Source organism: Ascaphus truei, unplaced genomic scaffold (genome assembly GCF_040206685.1).
Source record: "Ascaphus truei isolate aAscTru1 unplaced genomic scaffold, aAscTru1.hap1 HAP1_SCAFFOLD_309, whole genome shotgun sequence".
In the NCBI taxonomy this organism is placed as follows: domain Eukaryota; kingdom Metazoa; phylum Chordata; class Amphibia; order Anura; family Ascaphidae; genus Ascaphus; species Ascaphus truei.
In genome coordinates, this window is record NW_027456060.1 from 106,954 (window position 1) to 131,344 (window position 24,391).

Consider the following 24,391-nt stretch of genomic DNA (forward strand, 5'->3'; position numbering starts at 1 on the left):
ACACCTCAGGTGTGTGGTTACCGTAACATTTGCACCTTTCCACACCCAGCAATCTCTTTTTAATGACACATGGGATAAAGATAATTAATAATTATATAAAACATTTCCTGACATTTGCTATGAACATCTGGCTTTGCTTGTCCTCATCACGTGATGTCCTTCTAAGCCACGCCCACGGAAGGGACACGCTCTAAGCCACGCCCCCGGCAGGGACAGTCTCATGGGTCTCTTCCCCTTTAACCCCTCTGCTGCTGGTTATTATTATTATTACTGTGATTGGCTGCTGCTGGTCACGTGGTCGCTCTTGACCGGAGGCGCATGAGCAGCAGGAAGCAATCCCTTCTCAGCCGGGCAGAGAGCAGCAGCAGCAGCAGCAGCAGCAGCAGCAGCAGCAGCAGCAGCAGCAGCAGCAGCAGCAGCAGCAGCAGCAGCAGCAGCAGCAGCAGCAGCAGCAGCAGCAGCAGCAGCAGCAGCAGCGTCTCCCCCACATGCAGCAGCTGGGAGGGGCCGGGAGAGTCAGGCAGGATCCCCCCTCTGCGGTGAGTGTCCGCGCCGCCGCCTGTATAGCTGCCCCCCACACACATTTGATTCTCTTCATCTTCTTGTGTAGAAGGGCTGCAGATGGGGCTTTTTCCGGTCCAAAGGGACAATTTTTGAGAGGGGGCGCGGCCATGACATGAGGGGGCGGGACCGCCCGTCAACTGTTCAGCCCCTCAACTCCTCACACACACAGACAGACTCAGGCACTCACGCACACACACATTCAAACACACAGACAGGCACTCAGGCACACATTCACACACACACAGGCACTCAGGCACACACTCCCACACACACAGACAGACTAAGGCACTCACGCACACACACACTCACACAGACAGGCACTCAGGCACACACTCCCACAGGCACTCAGGCAAACACACACAGACAGACTAAGGCACTCACGCACACACACACTCACACAGACAGGCACTCAGGCACACACTCCCACACACACAGGCACTCAGGCACACACACAGACAGACTAAGGCACTCACGCACACACACACTCACACAGACAGGCACTCAGGCACACACACAGCCGAACGCACAAAACAGACACACAAGCAGCTCTCCTCCCCATTGGCTGACTTGCGTACCACGTGACGCGTCAGCGCTGAAAAGCAGAATCCGGTTGTAGCTCCAGCAGGCTGACGCGTCACAGTATGTAGTCAGCTCTGCCGGACGGAGGCAGCGGGGGCAAGGACAATTCGATTTAAGGGTCTGGGGGCCCGCGGCCGCAGCGGGTTCGCAGCCTGACTCATGTCAGCCAACTAAAATAGCGCGCGCTGGGCACTATAGAATGTGCCTTAGGTGGGGGCTCAAACTCACACCCTGAGGCTGAGTCCCCGCTGGTGCTGAGTATGAGTGCCGGGTGTCCTGCAACTTGCGGATATGGGGGGGGGGGGGGGGCGCGCAATTACAGGCTATCGAGCAAGCGGGAAAGTTTAAAAATTTTATTTACAAAAGCGCCGAGCGTGTGTGCCCGCGCATTTGCACGCACGGGAACATGTGTGTATATGTATGTATATATGTATAGAGAAGAATGACCTAGGCGCAAATATGCAGGGAGAGAATAAAAGAGAAAAACATCATAGGGCAGTATATCTGAGCAATTCAGGAGTTAGGTGGTAAGATATACACATACACTTAATCCAGTAAAAATCAGCCTTTAATCCACTATGGGACTCTGGAACTCTGCTTCCAACGTTGATCTTTGTTTTCTCTGTAACTTTTGTGTCCTCCGGATCAATGCTTCATACGATACTCCAAACAGCTACAGTATTATAACATCACAATCCGTCTGCTGCCAGATGATACCTTGCAGGGGATTGATCTCACAAAAGGGGGGGTACAGTAGGTAGGGAATAAAGGAAGAACAGGGATAGAATAAAACCTTTTTAAATTTTAGCTGTATTACATTATTTCTTTTTGCTCTTTTTTCTGCTCATATTTGGGTTTTGTGTAGATGCTGGTAATCATTCAGTCATTTGTACTATTCTATTTTGTTGATCGGCGGATCTTCACTGCATTTCCAGGGGAATTTTCTTTCCTCTGGATTTGCATTATTATACCCACTTTTATATAGCATGCTACATATTTTGGGTCTCTACATGTATATTGTGTATCTCTTGGATCAGCAGTGTTCATTTTGTTTGTGTTTAGGTATATTTTAATATTGTTTTGTGTGGCTAATAAAATCCATTTTGTATTTTCACATATTGTTTGTGTGCTTTCAACAGACCCTCTTTTTCTTTCTGTGTTTCTATATCATGGTGGGTTGTTAGCACCGCCAGAGGGTAATTACATCTGGCCCAGTGATTTATTACGGCACCAACTCTGTGTGTTGGAGAGAAAATAAATATATATATATATAATATAATATAAGTTTGTATGGGGGAGAATCAGAGGCACAAGAGCAGACTCCTTGTTCCCTAAAAAAAACAAAAAACTTTTAAACAATTGTATTAAAAAAGGTATACCTTTTTAATTAAGTCTGCATATCATCTGAGATGTCAAATACACTAATTGGGCATTTGGTTCCTGATTTAACAATGGAGATTTAGCAGAAAGTTGGGTCATCCTATAACATGTTGCGGTAACAGAAACACTCGGTGACTGATATGTGAGCTTCTAATGAGACACGTTTTCTATTCATTGTACAAACATTTTTTATTATACCTTCACAACTGAAACTATCGATTTACTATCAAAGGATTTGAAAAGATTTCTGCCACTTTAATTGGTGTGAGATTTCCTTTTAAATCGTTAAATATTATGATCCACTTTAAATGTATGATCCACTACATCTGCTCTCCCGGCCCTAATGCTGCATGTTGTGCTAAACCCTTCATTTTTACAATGTACATCTACAGTTTACTTTTATCCTGAACTTTTTGTGATATCCCAACTTACCTCTCCTGCATGACCTTTTGTAAGACAGTTTGTGTAACAGTGACTTTTTTTGTCTCGTCCAGTACAAAGACAAGCTCCAATAATCCACCCATGCCAGCACTGCAAGGTTGCTTATAGCAGTCAGGATTACCTCCTCAAACATCTGAAGTTCAAACACCCAAATGAATATATGGAAAAGATGAGGACAGAACAATCTTGCAACATTCCAATAAATATGACAGAAAATGCATCTTTCAACCTGTCAAGGCAATTAATAAACAATGTAACTGCTTCTTATTCCAAAAGATATATAATAGCAGCTGCCACAGGAAAAGATCTTGGAGAAAGTGGGAAGAGTCTGACTTGGTTATCAGACCAGAACCTACAGAAGCGGACACACACAGGGGAGAGACCACATGTATGTGGGGAATGTGGGAAGGGATTTAGTCAGTTATCCAGCCTGAACCCACACATGAGGATACACACAGGAGAGAGACCGTATATATGTGGGGAATGTGGGAAGGGATTTAGTCAGTTATCCAGCCTGAACACACACAAGAGGACACACACAGGGGAGAGACCGCATGTATGTGGGGAATGTGGGAAGGGATTTAGTCAGTTATCCAGCCTGAACACACACAAGAGGTCACACACAGGGGAGAGACCGCATGTATGTGGGGAATGTGGTAAGGGATTTAGTAACTTATCCCAACTGAACACACACGAGAGGACACACACAGGGGAGAGACCGCATGTATGTGGGGAATGTGGGAGGGGATTTAGTCAGTCATCCAGTCTGAACACACACACAAGGACACACACAGGGGAGAGACCGTATGTATGTAGGGAATGTGGGAAGGGATTTAGTGACACTTCCAACCTGACGAGACACAAGAAGGTGCACAAAGGGGAGAGACCACATGTATGTGGGGAATGTGGGAAGGGATTTAGTGACTTATCAAACCTGAACACACACAAGAGGACACACACAGGGGAGAGACCGCATGTATGTAGGGAATGTGGGAAGGGATTTAGTCACTTTTCCAACCTGACCAGACACAAGAAGGTACACACGGGAGAGACCGCATGTATGTGGGGAATGTGGGAAGGGATTTAGTGACTTATCCAGCCTGGACACACAAGAGGACACACACAGGGGAGAGACCGCATGTATGTAGGGAATGTGGGAAGGGATTTAGGGACTTATCCAGCCTGGACACACAGGGGAGAGACCTTACTCTAAAGCCAGGCATGTTTAGGGATAACCAGTGACTAAGACGCTCACATATAAGTGCACACGTCTATTTGTGTTACGCTAAATCACAATGAAAAGTGACTAGTTTATGGTGCATTAAAAGGATAAAAAGTTATAATGTTTTAAATGCAGGTTATTTGTATCATTCTTATTGTAGTTTTATTTAAATGTTGTTCTTAATAATGTTTTCTATTTCCATGCTGTTGGTTCTAATAAAATGTGCGTTCCTCATTATGCTGAAGCGGTCAGTAGTCTCACTCAGCTGTGAATCGGAATAGTTTCGCTGCGACCAATTGACCGCTGGCGTTAGGCCACACACAGTCCCTGCGCCACCGGCCGCTTCTAATGTAAGTTTTATTACTGTTTTGGGTAGGGAGTCAGTTTAAGGGGTTGTAGGGTAAGCTTAGCAAAGGGTATTTTAGGGTAATGGCTTGAGGCAGCGGTTTTTAGAGTAAGAGGGGGCTTTGGATAGAAGGGGTTTAGGGTAGGGGGTTTAGGCACTTACCTTAGTGGTGAAGTTGCCAGTGGTGTGAGTAGCAGCGAAACAGCCGCGACCAAATGTCCTAGAGTGTCCTGTGAATATTGAGGTGGAGGACAGTGACGCAGACTAACGTCCCCAGTGAGGGACATTAATGGAGCCGCCTTTACATACTGTATGTCATGTTCCTTTAATATCTCTAGAGAGCAGCAAGAGTTGATTATCTATTTCCCAGGTTACATGTAGACCTGAAAATGCACCTGAGGGGGTTAGGTGTCCCTTTATAAACGACATATACATATGCAGTAATGATGTAACAAGTGGTCCCACCTCACACATGGGCCTTTCCCAGTGATGTTTACACTTGCACACCTCTATGGCAGAGATTCCTGTTACACATGCGCTGGCGTTATCTCCCCACAAGCACATTGCCAGGCTGAGGGAGGTGTTCATATGGGAATCTGAGACCAAAATCTATGGTCAGAGTCCAGGAGACATACACCCAACTTTATTTTGTATTTGTAACTTTAACCCAGAATGAAAAGCATTTAGCTGTGGGGGGCACTGGACTGTTGGGGACGGGCACGGGACTGTTGGCGGAGGGGTATGGGACTGTGGGAGGAGGCAAGGGACTGTGGGGGGGGGACAGGACTGTGGAAGTCCCTGGTTTACCTCTGGCCTTTGTTTGGGCTAGTTTAGTTTTGACGGGAAAGTGATCCTTGTGTTACCAGGCAGATGTGAGACAGGTGTCAGATGATTGGCTGAGGAGTAGGGGCTGGGCAGGTGGGCTGTTATTGGACAGGCCAGAGAGAGGGCGTGGCTAGGGAGTTTGGGCGGGAAAATGAAAGGTAGGATCAATTAGCAGATAGGGCAATTAACTGAGGTTAGGTGACGTTGGCTGTCCCACTCCCCTCCCTATGTGATATTATATATATATATATATATATATATATATATATATATAATTAGTGTTCCACAAATCACCCAAAAATCTACTCGCCCAACCAAAAAATCTACTTGCCACCTAGTCCCGCCCCCAACCCCGCCCCTAGTCCCGCCCCCAACCCTAGTCCTGCCCCCAACCCCGCTATAAAATATATAAATAAAATACATTTAATAAATTCCTAGTCAGAACAACATTCGTTTTTGACATAAATGTATTTATTGTATTACATTATACTACAATTAGTCCTTGTTATGTGTGGGTGTGTGTGTGTAAGTAAATGTTGGATCTAGAAATAAAAGCCAGATGTGAATGACTAGTTTCCTGAACCCCTTAACCAGTGTCTGGACGTCCCCGCTTCACAATATCTAAAGCAGCAATCCCGTCTGGGATCTTACCTGATCCGCAGTCCCTCAATGTCCAGGTACCTCATTCCCGCAATGTAATACATTGAAGGGGATGTGTTCCTTACCGGTCTTCTGGGTTAGGGGGGGTTCTGATGTTTCCTGTGTGAAGCTTGAGTCAGATCTGGAAGAAAGCAGTATAAGTTATGTCGGTGTAGTATAGGGCAGTTAAGATATACAGGGTAAATAAGATATCCAGATCCAGAGTGTGAGACAGAGAGAGTGTGAGACAGAGAGAGTGTGAGACAGAGAGAGTGTGAGACAGAGAGAGTGTGAGACAGAGAGTGTGAGACAGAGAGAGTGAGACAGGAGAGAGTGAGAGACAGGAGAGAGTGTGGGTGAGAGACGGGTGAGAGACAGGAGAGAGTGTGGGTGAGAGAGACAGGGAGGAGAGACAGAGAGGAGATGGGGGGGGGCTGACTGATGGGGGGAACTGGGTGGGGAGATGGTGACTGGGTGACTTTGACTGACTAGGTGGGGGGGGTGACTGATTGGGGGGTACCTCTGGTGTCCTACACACACACACAGACACACACACACTTTCTCTCCCATATATATACACAGACACACATACACTCCCATATACACACACACACTTTCTCTCCCATATAATATATATATATATTGTGACAAACGGCTTACTCCGGGGCTCCGTCGTTTGTCCGGGACTGTTTAGAACACGGTCTTTTAGGGTAGGTTAAATGATGAGGCGTCACGTACTGTTCCTTTAAACAGGCTATGCCTGGTTTATTCAGTCCCAGGCACTGAGACTGCCACAGTGCATACAACAGAAAACAGATCAAAACAAAAGCTGCTCACCTGAGCGATAACTTAACTTAGATATCCCTGACTCAGGGTTGGAAGTGGCTTTTCCACTTCCAACATCAAAACACAGTACTTTTGCAGTCTTACACAAATGAACAGAAAGATTGAACCTGTTTGGGGAAGAGGCTTCTCCCCTCTGTAGTTCAGCAGCCTTCCAGCCTCCTGGCTCTTGTGGGGAGACCAGAGCAAACAGGAAATCAGTCTTTCATACCTGATTCCTAATTAGCATGACAGGTGACAGAAATCAGGCAGCAGACAAACTCTGGTCTGGATCTCTCATCCCTCAGTTCCAGCGCTTGCCAAACTGTGGGATGGAGTGTATGTATTATAAGGCTGCACTCCCAGGCCAAACAGGATAGAAACTGTCTAGTATCCTGGGAGCCCTATATACGGAATTTATTACCATCCCCTGGTTTCTGTCACATATCCTCCCCCCCAGCTCAGACCTCGAGGGATGAGCGACCATGGATATTAGGGAGTGCATCCTTGACAACCCGTCAGCATTGCCATGTTTGTGCCCTGACCTGTGTTCCACAGAAAATTTAAAGGGTTGTAGGCTTAGGAACCACCTGGTCACTCTAGCATTCTTTTCCCTGTTTTGACACATCCAGGTAAGGGGTGCATGATCTGTGACCAACCGGAATTTTCTCCCCAACAGGTAGTATTTGAGCGTCTCTACAGCCCACTTTATTGCGAGACACTCTTTCTCTACTATGGAGTAATTTTTCTCCTGGGGATTTAGTTTCCTACTTAAATAAAGGATGGGGTGCTCCTCACCTTGAGACTCCTGGGAGAGTACCGCCCCCAGCCCTACCTCAGATGCGTCGGTTTGGACTACGAACTCTTTGGAGAAGTCAGGTGTGACCAACACTGGTTGGGCACAGAGAGCTTCTTTCAGGCTTCTAAAGGCCTGTTCGGTTTCGGGGGACCACTTTACCATTAGCGGTCCTCTTGCTTTTGTGAGGTCAGTTAGTGGGGTTGCCTTAGTTGCAAAATTGGGAATAAACCTTCTATAGTACCCAATTAACCCCAAAAAGGTCCTTACTTGTTTTTTTGTAACTGGCCTTGGCCAATTTTGTATCGCCTCCACTTTGAGTGTTTGGGGTTTGAGTAAACCTCTGCCAATAGAATATCCCAGATACTTGGCCTCCTCCAGACCAATAGTGCATTTAGCGGGGTTAGCAGTTAGTCCAGCAGACCGGACTGCGTCAAGCACAGCTTGGACCTTTGGAAGGTGGGATTGCCAATCTTCACTATGGATTACCACATCATCCAGGTAGGCGGCAGCATACCGAGCATGTGGTTTTAAAATTTTATCCATCATTCTTTGGAATGTGGCGGGAGCTCCATGTAAGCCAAAAGGCAACACCTTATACTGAAAGAGGCCGTCTGGGGTTGAGAAGGCTGTCTTTTCTTTTGCCCCTTCTGTGAGGGGAACCTGCCAGTACCCTTTTGTTAGGTCTAGGGTTGTGAGATATCGGGCTTTGCCCAGTCTCTCTACAAGTTCATCTACCCTGGGCATAGGATAAGTATCAAATTTTGACACCGCGTTTAGTTTCCGGTAGTCATTACAAAACCTTGTTGTACCATCTGGCTTTGGGACTAAGACTATAGGGCTGTTCCACCCACTTTGGGATTCCTCAATTACACCTAGTTTTAGCATTTTTTTAACCTCTAAACTTATAGCCTTTCTTTTGGCCTCTGGGATTCGGTACGGTTTAAGGTTAACTCGGACCCCCGGTTCAGAGACTAGGTCATGTTCAATTACGCTAGTTCTACCTGGCCGTAGAGAGAAGATTTCTTTGTTTCTTTTCACTAAATTCTGAACCTCTCGTTTCTGATGAACAGACAGGGTTTCAGCTATGCTAACCTCTGGGTCAGTTTCTTGATTCTCTGACGGACCTGGGGGTACTAGGGTTAACAAGACTTCTCTATCTTTCCAGGGCTTGAGTAGGTTTATATGGTAAATTTGCTCAGGTTTCCTCCTACCTGGCTGTCTTACCTTATAATTTACTTCTCCCACTCTTTCCAAGACCTCATATGGCCCATGCCATTTAGCAAGGAATTTACTCTCCACGGTGGGAACCAGAACTAGTACCCTATCACCTGGAGAAAAAATTCTGACCCTAGCACCCTTATTATATGTATTCCTCTGTGCTTCTTGAGCTTTCTCCATGTGTTCCCTCACTATGGGTAGGACTGCAGCAATGCGGTCCTGCATCTGGGCAACATGCTCTATTACACTTCTGTAAGGGGTAACCTCGTGTTCCCAAGTCTCTTTGGCTATATCCAGTAAGCCCCTTGGGTGTCGGCCATACAATAGTTCAAACGGGGAGAAGCCAGTGGATGATTGGGGAACTTCCCTAATGGCAAATAACAGGTACGGTAACAAACAATCCCAGTTTTTCCCATCTTTATCAACCGCCCGCCGTAACATGCTCTTTAAGGTTTTATTGAACCTTTCCACTAAACCATCTGTTTGTGGATGATAGACTGAGGTTCTGAGATGCTTGATTTTTAGGAGTTTACATAGCTCTTTCGTTACTTGGGACATAAATGGTGTTCCCTGGTCAGATAGAATCTCTTTAGGAATCCCGACCCGGGAAAACAGAACTACTAACTCTTTTGCTATGTTTTTAGCAGAGGTGCTACGTAGGGGAACTGCCTCCGGATATCGGGTGGCATAATCTAATATTACCAATATATGCTGATGTCCCCTAGCAGACTTTATTAGGGGTCCTACTAGATCCATAGCAATCCGGTCAAATGGTACCTCTATTATGGGAAGGGGTACCAATGGGCTGCGGTACGCCTTGAACGGGGCGGTGATCTGACATTCTGGGCATGAGGAACAATAATTCGTAATTTCTGCCAGAACCCCAGGCCAATAGAAGCTTCGGAGAACCTTTTCTTTTGTCTTTTCCACCCCTAGGTGTCCCCCCAATGGATGACTATGTGCGAGGTGTAATACTACGTTACGGAATGTCCGTGGTACCAACAATTGTTTAGTTGTAGCTGATTTCCTTTTATCAACCCGATATACTAGGTCGTTCTCTACCTCGAAGTAGGGGTAAGCAAGTGACCTATCTGGTTGGCCAAGAGTACTATTCAGGTCCCGTATATTTCCCCTTGCTACCGCTAATGTGGGGTCCTCCCACTGGGCCTTCTTAAAACTCCCAGGACTGACCTCTAGGTCAGCGAGGGTCTTATCCGGTTCTGGGGTGGTAAGTGTCTGCTCAACATCTTGATTTGGGGTATTCCCTACCAAAGTAGTGATGGGGAAGGGAATTTTACAGCACTCCTCCTTTTCCCCCTTCTTATTTGGGCCCTCGTCAACCTCCATTTCTGAAAATGGGAAAGGATTTGTTTCTTCTAATACTTCGTTATGGTCTGCTATTGAACTCTGGGCGCTATTCTGAGCGGGGGACCACATTTTTAGAAAATGGGGAAAGTCGGTCCCTATTAACACATCATGTGCCAGTTTGGGTACAATACCCACCTTGAAATCTAAAGAACCAAACTCTGTTTCAAAAAAAACATCAACAGTGGAATATTCATGATTATCCCCATGTATACAACAAATTGCCACTCTTTGTGAACTGTTTCCCTGTTTCTTCTTAATGGGCAAGAGGTATTCGGACACTAGTGTGACCATGCTCCCAGAGTCAAGAAGTGCCCGAACCCTCTTACCATTAACCTTTACAAATGCCCACAGATGGTTATTCAAGGGGTCCTCTGGGCTAGGGCCCATACATTGGGACAACAGCGAATAAGGTTCCACGCTGTTGCATTGCATAGGCTCATCATTTAGTGGGCAGATTTTTGCTGTGTGGCCCCTCTCATGACAATTTACACATTTAGGTACATAGTCTGTGTCCCACTTAGAGCCTTTTCCCGGCTCCCCATGTTGGCTATTGCCCTTAGTGTGCGAACCACTGTTGCTGGTGCTGCGTGAAGGTGGTCGCCGCTCTTCAGCGCCCCTTAACCCCGGTACCCTTTTACCGTCTCTGGAAGAGTCCTGGAACCTCGGGTAGTGGGGTTGCTCCACGACTGTGGGTTGCGGGTGCTCTTCTGCTGCATTGTACCTTTCTACGAGGGCCACAAGCTCATCCGCATTGTGGGGGTCACTCCGACTGACCCAACGGCGTAAGGCAGAGGGAAGTTTCCTCAAGAACTGGTCCATGACCAACCGTTCCACGATGTGGCTGGCTGAGTTGATCTCGGGTTGTAGCCACTTCCGGGCGAGGTGGATGAGGTCATACATCTGGCTTCGGGTGGCTTTATCCATCGTGAAGGACCATGCGTGAAACCTTTGGGCGCGAACAGCCGTGGTTACGCCGAGGCGGGCGAGGATCTCGAACTTCAATTTTGCATAGACGTTAGCTTCGGCTGGCTCTAGATCAAAGTAAGCCTTCTGGGGTTCGCCGCTTAGGAAGGGTGCGATTAGACCAGCCCACTCAGCTTCTGGCCATCCCTCTCTCTGTGCCGTGCGTTCAAACGTGAGAAGATAGGCTTCCACATCATCCGAGGGTCCCATCTTCTGAAGGTAGTGGCTTGCCCTGGTCATTTTCGGTACTGGGGCTGCCGCTGCCAGTGGAAGGTTACTGATAGTCCCCCTCAGGATCTCGAGTTCCTGCTGTAAGCCCTGAGCGAACCGCTGTTGCTCCTCTCTCAGCAAGCGGTTTGTCTCTTGCTGGTTTGCATTCGCGTTTTGCAGGGCTTCATTCGTCTGTTGCTGGTTTGCATTCGCCTGTTGCTGGTTGGCATTCGCCTGTTGCTGGTTGGCATTAATCTCTTGCTGGGCTATTAGCAGCTGTTGCTGGGCTGCATTCGTCTGCTGCTGGTTTGCATTAGTTTCTTGCTGGGCTATTAACAGCTGTTGCTGGGTTTCATTCACGTCTTTCTGGGCAGCGACATTGCGTACCAGCGCACCCACCACGTCTTCCATCTTGTTTGCAGAGGATGAAAAAAACTTTTTTTTTTTTTTTTTTTTTTTTTTTCAAAGTTCTTCAACCCGCAGACCCCCTAGTGTTCTGCCCGCATTCTCCACCATATGTGACAAACGGCTTACTCCGGGGCTCCGTCGTTTGTCCGGGACTGTTTAGAACACGGTCTTTTAGGGTAGGTTAAATGATGAGGCGTCACGTACTGTTCCTTTAAACAGGCTATGCCTGGTTTATTCAGTCCCAGGCACTGAGACTGCCACAGTGCATACAACAGAAAACAGATCAAAACAAAAGCTGCTCACCTGAGCGATAACTTAACTTAGATATCCCTGACTCAGGGTTGGAAGTGGCTTTTCCACTTCCAACATCAAAACACAGTACTTTTGCAGTCTTACACAAATGAGCAGAAAGATTGAACCTGTTTGGGGAAGAGGCTTCTCCCCTCTGTAGTTCAGCAGCCTTCCAGCCTCCTGGCTCTTGTGGGGAGACCAGAGCAAACAGGAAATCAGTCTTTCATACCTGATTCCTAATTAGCATGACAGGTGACAGAAATCAGGCAGCAGACAAACTCTGGTCTGGATCTCTCATCCCTCAGTTCCAGCGCTTGCCAAACTGTGGGATGGAGTGTATGTATTATAAGGCTGCACTCCCAGGCCAAACAGGATAGAAACTGTCTAGTATCCTGGGAGCCCTATATACGGAATTTATTACCATCCCCTGGTTTCTGTCACAATATATACACACACACACACAAATACACACACACACACACACCCATACACTGGCGACACACTTTATTCGAGCTCGGCTAGTCCCACGAATTCGGGTATACCCGGGTGTATTGAGGTTTGTGACTGTTTTCTGCCCGAGTGCATTGAGTTATTTTCCGGCAGGGATTGAAGCATTTTATTCCCGTTGGCTGCAATACTGCACAGTACATATATATATACTGCATTACAATTCATGAATTTATGCCATCTGGTAGACACGCGAAGCATTGCAGCCTATTAAATCCTAATCATTATCATTTAACAGATCAGCCGCCCATCAGCCAGGCATGAACCCAGGCTGGGAAGGCAAATGCAACGGGGCTTGTCAGAGGTGAGGAGCGGCGCATTCCAGGTATCTGCCAGGTACATACCGGGTATTTGCTCGAATAAAGTGTGTCGGTGCAGTATACACACACACTTTCTCTCATATATATATATATATATATATATATATATATATATATATATATACACACACACACACACACTCTCACTCTACACACACGGGGGGGTCGGAAGAGAGGAAAGGCCGCGACCAGCAGCACCACCCCACTCCCCCTCCTCCTGCTCCAATCTCCTGCCCAGCGGGAGCGCCGGGCACGTGGGGGGAAGAAACCCCCCCCCCCCGCTACCACTTCCATGCAGGCAGCGGGACCGCCGGGGACGTGGGGGGATCGGGGCCCTGAGGGACATTCCCTCTCCAATCTCCCGTCCCCGAGGGCTGACACGAGGATCGGGGTGAAGCGGGGACCTGAGGGACATCCCCGCTCCAATCTCCCGGCCCCGCGGGCTGACACGCGGTGACAGGGGGAAGCGGGAAGCTGAGGGGCATCCCCGCTCCCATCTCCTGCCCCGCGGGCTGTCACGCGGTGACAGGGGGAAGCGGGGACCTGAGGGGGGGAGCGCCGGGGACAGGAGAACACCCCGGCTACCACCTCCATAACTGCGGGCAGCGGGAGTGCCGGGGACAGGGGGAAGGCACAGAGAGTACTTACTGGGTCCTCCATGGGAAAAGAATGGCTGCTCGTTGGGGGCGGGCTCATATAGAGCCTGGCCGTGATCCCACAAAGCCTGGGAGCGCGCGCCAATCAGCTGTCAGGCAGGGTGAGTTTTGTTTTTTTTAAGCGCGAGCAGGGAAATTGAAAAAAAAACACTGCTGCTTGGGCCAATATTTACTCGCCCGGGGGTTAAATCCCCTCTCCCCGGGCGTGTAAATGTATATGATTGTCGAACACTGTATGTATATATATATATATATATATGGAAAAGGGAAAACATTGGCGCAAACTGCTAACTAAACAATAAAATATGAGCATAAATGGACTGGGGATATATTAAGAGTTCCTGGTTGCTCTGAAATGAAAATGAGGAAAAGACAAAATATGGTGAAGTACGTTTTAGTAATGATTAATGCTCAAAGGTAGATCGCTACTTACAAAGTAGCAGATGTAAATAAGAATATAGGATATAAAATCCTCTCCGTCCTGCTGCCTGGAGTGATGATTTGTTTCTCCTCCACGTGGAACGCCGAGATCCTCTGTAGTGCATTTCCTCCGACTGCAGCTGCCCTCCTGAGCTTCCTGCTTACTCCTCTAATGTCGCGAGACTGCACTGCTGACGTCACTCGACCGGAATAACAGCCGCAACTTGAGGATAATGTCCAGGGGTGCTCTGATATTAGGGGGATTATGCTGGGTGTAGATATTGGATAGGGAATGCTGAGAATTGTCTTAAAGCCTCCACCCTAAGCGTTTCATCCTGTAACTAGGACTTCATCAGGGGAAGGAAATCCAGGAGCAACAGAGCCTGGAGCTCTGGGAATACCCCCCATGGGACAATGTCTTCCATTAAATTAATCTCATTTAACGTCAAAGGACTCAATTCAGTAACAAAGAGGAAGCTAGTCCTTCAGGACCTAAAGAAATCAAAGGGAGACATTGTCCTCATCCAAGAGACTCACTTCAATTCCCCAACCCCACCCAACACATTCAAAAGTGTATTCCCCCAAGCATATTATGCATCCTCGCCAAGCAAAAAAAGAGGAGTAGCAATCCTTATACGGAATGGCGTCCCTTTTGTTCTATCCAAGTCACTCCCAGACCCCGATGGTCGGTTCCTGATACTACAGGGCACCCTGTCTGGCACCCCAATCACACTTGTAAACATCTACGCCCCCAATGACAACCAACTCCCTTTCCTAAGAACACTCCTCCAAACCCTAGAACAGCAATCTTTCTCATCTCTGATTATCGGAGGTGACTTTAACATGGTCGCCTCTCACGCACTAGACAAATCGAACCCCGCGCCCACCCTCCTCCCATCCTCTTCCACTCCATACACCATCCAATCCCAAAAGAAAGCTAAGAAATTTAGTGACATCATGGAGGAATACTCACTAGTGGGTATATGGAGGGCTCAGCACCAGGGTCAGAGGGACTATACCTTCTTCTCCACCTCTCATCAGTCCTACTCGAGGATCGACTATTTTCTAGGTACTAGTAACATCTTCCAGGTGTCCTCCCAGTCAAACATAGGCCCAATCACCTGGTCCGACCATGCACCAATTGAACTTACCCTATCCATACCCTTTGTGAAAAACACCCAATACAGATGGAAATTAAATGATTCCATGTTAAACTGACCTGACACAGAAATGGTACTCCGCCAAAAGCTATCAATGTTCTTCCAAATTAATGCAGGTTCAGTCTCCGCCCCAGCCATGCTCTGGGAGGCCCATAAAGCCACCATCAGAGGAGACCTGATTTCAATCGCATCACACAAAAAGAAAATTCAACTTAAGCTCCAAAAAGAGATCTTAGACAAGATCACCAAGCTAGAACAGCAGCATAAAACTACAGCATCTAAAAAAACGCTTAAACAACTAAATCTAGCTAGATCTGCCCTCAAACAGACTCAACTCGAGGAAGTAGAGAAGGCACTAAGATGGTCGAAGCAAAAATTCTTCGATAAAGGCAATAAAGCTGACAGGCTTCTAGCCTCAAAACTCAGGGGCACGAGAGTCAAATCTCAGATAGCCCGCATACAGACACGAAACGGACAGACCACATACATAGAAAAAGAGATAGCAGAGGAATTTGCAGACTTTTTGTAAGGAATCTGGTGTCTAAGCACCGTCAGCGCGACCATTACTCACCTCCTGTCGGTACTCAGGCGTCCAAGCGTCTGCAGCGCAATTTCCACATACCTTCGTTGTCTGCCACTGGCACTCTGGCTCCTCGCCATCACAGGATTGCACCAACCGAAGAGGTGCCTGTTGAACCGCAGCCTCTGCGTGTGTCCCCAGTTCCGCGCTCTTTGCGCACACGTGCATCTGTCTCTGTCCCCATGTGCATACGCGTGTCAGTCACCGAATCCACGCACACACGCACGCCAGCCCGACGTTATGTGCATGCATTCACATGCACCCTTCACATGCATTCCCAGCTTACAGAGCACACGCCTAACAGAGCACTTTTAACCACTGCTCCTGCAGTGAGGCGTCGCCCCCAAGCATCACACGGTTCCATGCAAATCAATGATTACACTCAGCTGGGCTGTAACACCTCCCTCCTATCAGGGAGGACTCCTTGCAGTCCTCCAGGCCTGCCCCCTTTTCCCATTGGCCTGCCCAGCTTTATTATGCCTGTGCTTCCCATCACTCGTCGCTCGACATAGTTCTGTATGGAAGCATTTGACTACTCTCTCAGTGACTCCTCAGGTATTGACGCGGATTGGACGACTACCCCCTCTGGCTCTCGACTTCGGCTCTACTTGGACTTCGTGACTTCTGGCATCCCTGTAACACGGCTTATACCTTCGACCGTCCGCAACTCTCCAATCCCTGATCTTGGCAACGGCAATAACTACTCTTCCTCTACTACCGGTACCGGCAAGTATTGTCTTCCTTACTATACCTGGCCTGGCAACACTAACACCACACTCCGGACGCGCTCCCTTTGCTGCGGGTGCGTGTATCCCTACGTCCCACCTCAGCACAGGGGACGGGTCTGGTCTGCGGGCAGCACCGGCGTAACATTATGTCGAGCCCACAAGACGCAGACCAGACTGAATTAGATATGAGGATTCCTAACCCCAAACCTTACGCAGGTGAATCTCAAGATTTTCGGGGCTTCATTAAGCAATGTGAGGTACAATTTTAAATGGCCCCCCACCAGTTTTCTACTGGCCGAAAGAAGGTGGCCTACGTTTATAATCTGTTGACGGGTAGCGCACTGGCTTGGGCCTCCCCCATCTGGGAGCGGCGCGATGACCTTACCCAGAATTACTCAGCCTTCAAGACGGAATTCAGGCAAGTGTTTGATTCCCCCGCACGTCGGGAGGTGGCGTCTTCTTCTCTTTTACAGATTACTCAAGGGCGAAGACTGGTGACTGAATATGCCATAGAGTTCCGGACCCTTGCAGCAGAGACCAACTGGGAACAGGAGGCCTACGTCGCCGTATTCTGGCAAGGACTGTCAGACAGCATCAAGGATGTACTTGCTCTCCAACCCAGGCCAGGTCTTTTGGAGGATCTCATCACTCTGGCGATTAGAGTGGACCAACGTATTCAGGTACGCCGCACGGAGCGCCAGCGCACTCGCTCGGTAACCTCTTCGTCTCTCTCTCTCAGCACTACTACAATCCCCAGGTCCACTTCACCGCTCCGTCCTTCCTTGGACTCGTCCGAACCGATGCAGTTGGGGGTTCAACGGGTTCGCACACCAATACGGCAATTCCGCTGCGCCGGGGAATTGTGCTATTATTGCGGACCTGCAAAAACATCTGACCCAAGAATGTCCTCCATCTCTGGAGAACGGGAACACCCAGTGAGTATGAAGGGGATCTTCGTGGGTGTTATGTCTCCTCGTCCCCTTCCCCAAAAAGGATTCCCTAAGAAACTCACTATACCCGTGTGCCTCTCAGGCCGTAAGTTCCGCGTCTCCACAGTAGCCTTCATAGACTCCGGAGCCAGAGGCAATTTCGTGGATCAAGAGTTCGCCAAACACTACCAGATACCGCTCGTGGAGAAAAAGATCCCCATCGCCTTGGTCGGAATTGATGGGCATCCACTCACGCCGGCATTTATCTCATTAGAGACGGTTCCAGTTGTACTTTCCTCTGATAATCACAAGGAAACCCTGACCCTCAACGTAATTCAGGCTCCGGGAACACCCATAACCCTAGGTTTGCCATGGTTACAACTACACAACCCACGGATCAATTGGACATCCACCAACCCCATCACTTGGGAACCAAGGTCAGGCGAACCACAGCGACTCCTAGCGAATACCACCGTTCCTGAGACGAACCTCCCTACGGTTTACCACCAGTTTCTGGACGTATTTAATAAGGTACAATCTGACCTTCTACCCCCACACAGGTCATATGACTGTCCTATTGACCTGATTCCTGGTTCCTGGATACTCTGTCTCTCCCCGAAACTAAGGCTATGGACGAGTACATCCAGGAGAACCTGAAGAAAGGTTTTATTCGTTCATCTACTTCACCAGCTGGAGCAGGGTTCTTCTTCGTAAAGAAGAAGGATGGAACTTTAAGACCTTGTATTGATTATAGAGGGCTTAACCGCATCACCGTAAAGAATCGCTACCCACTCCCCCTTATCACTGAACTTTTTGATAGGTTGCAAGGTGCCAAAGTCTTCTCCAAGCTGGACCTCAGGGGAGCTTATAATCTTGTACGCATACGTCAAGGAGACAAATGGAAAACGGCCTTCAACACGTGTAGTGGCCACTACGAATACCTTGTGATGCCTTTCGGACTGTGTAATGCTCCGGCCGTTTTTCAAGATTTCATTAACGATGTCTTCCGCAAAGTCCTCAATGACTTCGTCATAGTCTATCTGGATGATATCCTGATTTTTTCGAAGAATTTACAGGACCACATCTTTCATACATCTTACGTGCTCTCTCGCCTTCGTGAACATCGCTTATATGCCAAGATGGAGAAATGTACCTTCCATCAGACTTCGACCCAGTTTCTAGGCTACATTGTTTCCAGCGATGGTTTCATGATGGATCCGGACAAATTAAAAGCCGTTACTAACTGGCCTAGACCCGACTCTCTTAAATCCGTCCAGCGCTTCCTGGGATTTGCGAACTACTACCTCAAGTTTATCCGTGATTTCTCCAGAGTTGTTGCACCTATCACAGCCCTTACGAAGAAGGGGGCCGATCCGTCGGTTTGGTCACCAGAGGCCAATACCGCCTTCAACACACTTAAGGAGGCTTTTGTGTCCGCACCGGTTCTCCATCACCCCAACACTGATCTCCCTTTCGTGTTGGAGGTGGACGCCTCTGATTCTGGCGCCGGTGCCATTCTATCCCAGAGACCTTCACCCCAAGAAAAATTGCATCCCTGCGCATTCTTTTCGAAGAGATTTACCTCAGCGGAGAGGAATTACGACGTGGGGAACAGAGAGTTACTGGCCGTTAAAATGGCACTTCAAGAATGGAGGCATCTCCTGGAAGGGTCGAGGGAACCGTTCACCATCCTCACAGACCATAAGAATTTATTATATATAGAGAACGCTCGCCGTCTGGGTCCACGACAAGCCCGCTGGTCTTTGTTCTTTTCCAGATTTAATTTCCAACTGTCATATATTCCTGGGACTAAAAATGTCAAAGCCGATGCTCTCTCAAGACAACATTCTTCCGAAGAGAGACCAGAAGATTCCATGGAGAACATTTTACCTCACGAGAAGATTTTCGCCGCATCTTCCTTCAGAAGCTTTGACAAGATCGTCAAGTCACAAAGGTCCATTCCAAAGAACCTGAAGGTCCCCAGGGGCAAGCTCTTCGTGAGACCTAATTTCATACCCGAGGTTCTGGATTGGGGACATGCCTCGAGAGCAGCTGGTCATCCTGGCTACAAAAAGACTTTGGACCTTATACGTCGCAACTTTTGGTGGCCCAAGATGTCCAAAGACATTTTCGAATATACGCACGCTTGTCCGGTCTGTGCGCAAAAAAAGACAATTCATCAAAGGCCTCACGGTCTTCTCCTTCCTCTGCCCATCCCAGAACGTCCATGGTCACACATATTAATGGATTTTATTGTGGAGTTCCCAAGGTCCAAAGGGATGAATACGATTTTAGTAGTGGTGGATCGTTTTTCTAAGATGGCTCACTTTATCCCGCTCAAAGGACTTCCCACCTCACCCGCCCTTGCTGATATCTTCACTGATCACATCTTTCACATTCATGGTATTCCTTCGTCCATTGTGTCTGACAGAGGGTCACAGTTTGTATCCAGATTTTGGAGAACTTTTACCAAAAGACTAGGGATCTATTCTGAAGCCAGGGCACGTTGGTATGAATGGCTCCCGATAGCATTAACACAGTTCCCTTTTAAATCACTCCAAGTCCTGTAATATTTCCTCCACTTTATTGGGAAAAGGTAGCAGGGTACAGATACTTGTGGATGGTGTGTAGTGGTGATTATTAGTTAGGAACCGGTAAAAAGAGATGGCTTCACCAAGGGTTATAAACAGAGAAAGGTTCTTTACTCACTGTCTCCAGGGTTGAAAAGAAAGTGAGGTGCGGTGTGGGCAAAGGAAAAGTCTAGGGGCAGACCATGTCTGAACAAACAGGAGGGGGGGCAGACTAGCCCATTCTGGTGAGGATCTCAGAGACTGCTGTAGCAGCTCACTGATGTCATGCTCGCAGGCAAGGAGTGCAACATTGTTGCAAGCCACGCAGGCACAGTATGTGTCTGCAGACTCCATGCAGCTGGGAATAAAATCTGACAGGCAGAAACTGCAAAGGAGAGAGGGGGGTGAGTCAGAAATGTGGCTCTTGTTCCATAACACTCCCCGTCTGGTATCTGTAGATACCACTATATGGCAAGCTATGTGGAACATATGTGTAATACATACAACATAACAATATACTGCAAAGGTCCATATTTCCATAGCAATGTGACACCGGCTGGTACCACTGGCATCAAAGTCCTTTGGCCAGGCCTTCCAGTAAGGGAAGCCAGGTGGGTGCGCAGCTCTTGGTTAGCTTGACGCACCACAATGTCTCTTTAAAAGTCCACGGCACTGGTAACCAGTTTTTCCCCATCACAGTCCGATTTGGGCATTAGGAGGATAGTCTCTGTAATGGGTCTTAAGAAGGTTTTAACGATCCCATTCTGGGCCACTCGTACTTCCACTTTGCGAACCTTTTCGTCTTCGCTTGGGATAGTTCTGATTATAAGTCCCATGGGCCACTCATTTCTTGTCACCTGTTTATCTTTCAACAAGACCACATCCCCCACTTGGATATCTGGTTTCACTGTTTGCCATTTGTGGCGTTCTTGGAGTGTCACCAGATACTCACGTCTCCAGCGATCCCAAAATGTGTTGGCCAAGTACTGCACCTGTCTCCACTGTCGTTTGTGCATATCCTTAGAGTGGAAGCCTTCGACTGGGGTGGGGACGTTCCCTACTTTCTGGGTCAGCAGCATTGCTGGTGTCAAAACGCTTGGCGATTCTGGATCTGTTGACACTGGGATTAAGGGCCTAGCATTGACTATTGCTGATATTTCGGCCATGAATGTGGTTAGCACTTCGTGAGTGAGTCGAGTCAGGTCGGTTTTTAGCATTATAGAATCCAAGATACGCCTAACCACTCCGATCATGCGTTCCCATGCTCCGCCCATGTGAGAGGAGTGAGGAGTGTTGAATGTCCACGTGCACTCTTGGTCGCGCAGGTATCTTTGGATACTATTGTCTCTATTGTCCTTAGTGTTTATTTGTAATTCCTTGCATGCTCCAACGAAATTGGTACCACAATCGGAGCGTATTTGTTTAACTGGTCCTCTGACTGCAAAGAACCTTCTGAGGGCATTTATGAAGCTTGAAGCATCCATAGATTCTATAACCTCGATGTGTATCGCTCGCATACTCATGCAGGTGAAGAGTACCGCCCAACGTTTGCTGTTTGCTAGTCCGCCCCTAGTTCTACGCGAGATGACCATCCAGGGCCCAAATACATCAAGTCCTACATAGGTAAAGGGGGGTTCTGTATTAAGTCTGTCGACAGGTAGATCCGCCATCCTTTGGTCTTGGCTTTTGCCTCTCAGCATTCGGCACCTAACACATTTGTGGAGATTACTGGCCACGCACCTTTTCATGCCAACGACCCAAATGTCCGCCGCCCTAATGGCGCCTTCGGTGAAGTGTCGTCCCTGATGCATGACTTGTTCGTGGTAGTGGCGCACCAACAAAGTGGCGATGTGATGCCGGCCAGGGATGATAAGAGGGTTGCTTTCCTCCCTGCTCAGTTGGGACTTATTGAGGCGACCTCCTACTCTCATGAGGCCGTCGTTGTCGATGAAGGGATTCAACTTCCAAAGTGGACTGTTTTTGTTAACACTCTTCTTTCCGCGAATGCAATTGATCTCTTCCGCATATGTTTCCCTTTGAACATGACTCAGAACAGTTTCCTTAGCCTTTGTAATTTCCTCTACGGTGCGCAGCTCTTTGCAGATGTGCCAGCCGTGGCAACCGGTAGTTTTACCGTCTGGTGTCTGGCGGAAGGAGGAGGCTATATGCCCGAGATGGGCTACTGTTCGCAGAAGAGCCGTCCACTTTGAGAAGCGTTGGAATCGATGTGATCCGAATGCGTTTTTGTGCGATACATTGGTGAGTACCACGGATACTTGTGGGGGCCTTATCTCCGTATCCTTTTCGGGATCCACGAGTTCAAAATCGTCAACTGGGGTTGGTAGCGTTTCCGCAGGCTGCGCAAGGAACATTGGTCCTGTGAGCCACGACGTATTCTGCAGTTGAGATGCGGGTACTGATCTGGTGGCGTGATCTGCGGGATTTTGCTCTGTGGGCACGTGGTGCCATTGTTCTGGTTGGGTTGACTTCCTGATTCTTTCTACGCGGTTAGCTACGTATACGTAGAATCTCCTTTTCTTATTGTAGATGTATCCCAGTACCACCTTGCTATCTGTGTAGAGTTTGACGGCATCTGGTTTGCTGTCCATCTCATTCTCGATAAGCTCCGCCAGTTCTACTGCTAGCACTGCACCACACAGCTCGAGTCTGGGTATAGTATGGTCAGGTTGTGGCGCCAGCTTAGCTTTGCCAAGGATGAACCTGATGTGGCAACTTCCATCCACGTCCGTGGTTTTTAGGTAGGCCACCGCTGCTATAGCCTTGGTGGAGGCATCTGAGAACACGCAAAGCTCTTTGCTGTGTGCGGCGGTGAGAGATATAGGTGAATAGGGGCGTGGGATTTGAAGTTGCTCGAGGGCCTTCAAGGAGTGTTTCCACGTTTCCCACTCTTTCCGTTTTTCTGGAGGTAGTGGGGTGTCCCATTCCTGTTTTTCGAAGGACATTTCTCTGAGGAGGGACTTCCCTTGTATAGTGACAGGAGCCACGAATCCTAGCGGGTCGTAGAGACTGTTAACGGTGGACAGGACTCCGCGACGTGTGAAGGGTTTTTCTTCGATGGCTACCTGGAACGTAAAAGTGTCTGTTTTAAGATTCCAGCTTATCCCCAGGCTCCGCTGTATGGGAGGCGTGTCGGTCCCCAGATCCAAATTCTTGAGATCTGGTGCTTGATCATCTACGTGGAACGCCTTCATCACTGTGGCACTGTTGGAAGCTATTTTGTGCAACCTTAGGTTGGCCTTTGCTAACATCTTTTGTGTCCTCTTGAGTAGATCTACGGCTTCTTCTTCGGTGGGAACTGATTTTAATCCGTCGTCCACATAGAAGTCTCTTTCGACGAAGCTCCTGGCGTCTTTCCCGAACTCTGCTTCCCCGTCTTGGGCCGTTCTTCTGAGGCCGTAGGCTGCCACTGCAGGTGATGGGCTGTTCCCGAAGACATGTACTTTCATGCGGTACTCCGTGATTTCCTTTTCTATGTCGTCATCTTGGTACCACAGGAATCTTAGGTAGTTACGGTTGTCTTCTCGCACAAGGAAGCAGTGGAACATCTGTTGAATGTCTGCAGTTACGGCGATAGGTTCCTTGCGGAAGCGGATCAGCACTCCCAGAAGACTGTTCGTCAGATCCGGCCCGGTGAGGAGAACATCGTTTAGGGAGACTCCCTGATGCTGGGCGCTGGAGTCGAATACCACTCGGATTTGGCCAGGTTTCTGGGGGTGGTAGACGCCAAACGACGGGAGGTACCAGCATTCTTCGCCTTCTTTCAGTGGGGGCGCCGACTCTGCATGGCCACTGTGGAAGATTTTTTGCATGAAGGCCACAAAGTGTTCCTTGGTCTCCGGTTTCCTTTGTAGGTTGCGGCGGAGCGAAGAGAGCCTAGACATAGCATGGTCTCTGTTGTTTGGGAGGCGTCTTCTTGGCGAGCGGAAAGGTAGTGGGGCCACCCAACTGCCCAATTCGTCCTTGAAGAGCTCCTTATCCATTAACCTCAAGAATTCTTTGTCTTCCATTGATGGCGCCTGTTTGTCGTCGTCCTTTGTTGTCTGGAACACTGTACTCCCTAGATCATTGGGGTATTTTCTTGCCACAGGCGCGTCTCCGTAGTTCCTTTTGGTCTCGAGCTTCTCGTGGACCTGAAAGTGGTTCGGACAAGGTTTGAAGTGGGATATACGACCGTTTTCCAACAAGTTCGTATGTAGGGCGCCTACGTTGTCGGGTCCTCGTATCCTGTCTATGCATACTTCTCCAACTACCACCCATCCTAGATCGAGCCTTTGAGCGCTTGGGCCGTTGTGGTCCCCATTTCGCTGTTCGCGGATCTTGTGTGCTCTCATGATGTCTCTGCCAAGTAGCAGCAGGATCTGGGCATCTTCGTCTAGTGGTGGGATATGATCGGCAATGGTTTTTAGTTGGGGATGGTGTCGCGCC

General features: G+C 48.4%; 1 protein-coding gene across 1 annotated transcript in view; it reads left to right on the forward strand.

The window, feature by feature from the left end:
* The first annotated feature begins 245 nt into the window (after nt 1-245).
* LOC142483220 (uncharacterized) overlaps nt 246-24,391 on the forward strand; it is a 96,715-nt gene continuing 72,569 nt past the window's right edge. The window contains exon 1 of the mRNA XM_075583281.1: nt 246-539. The gene's annotated coding sequence lies outside the window, so the exon portion shown is untranslated. The remainder of the gene's footprint in view (nt 540-24,391) is intronic.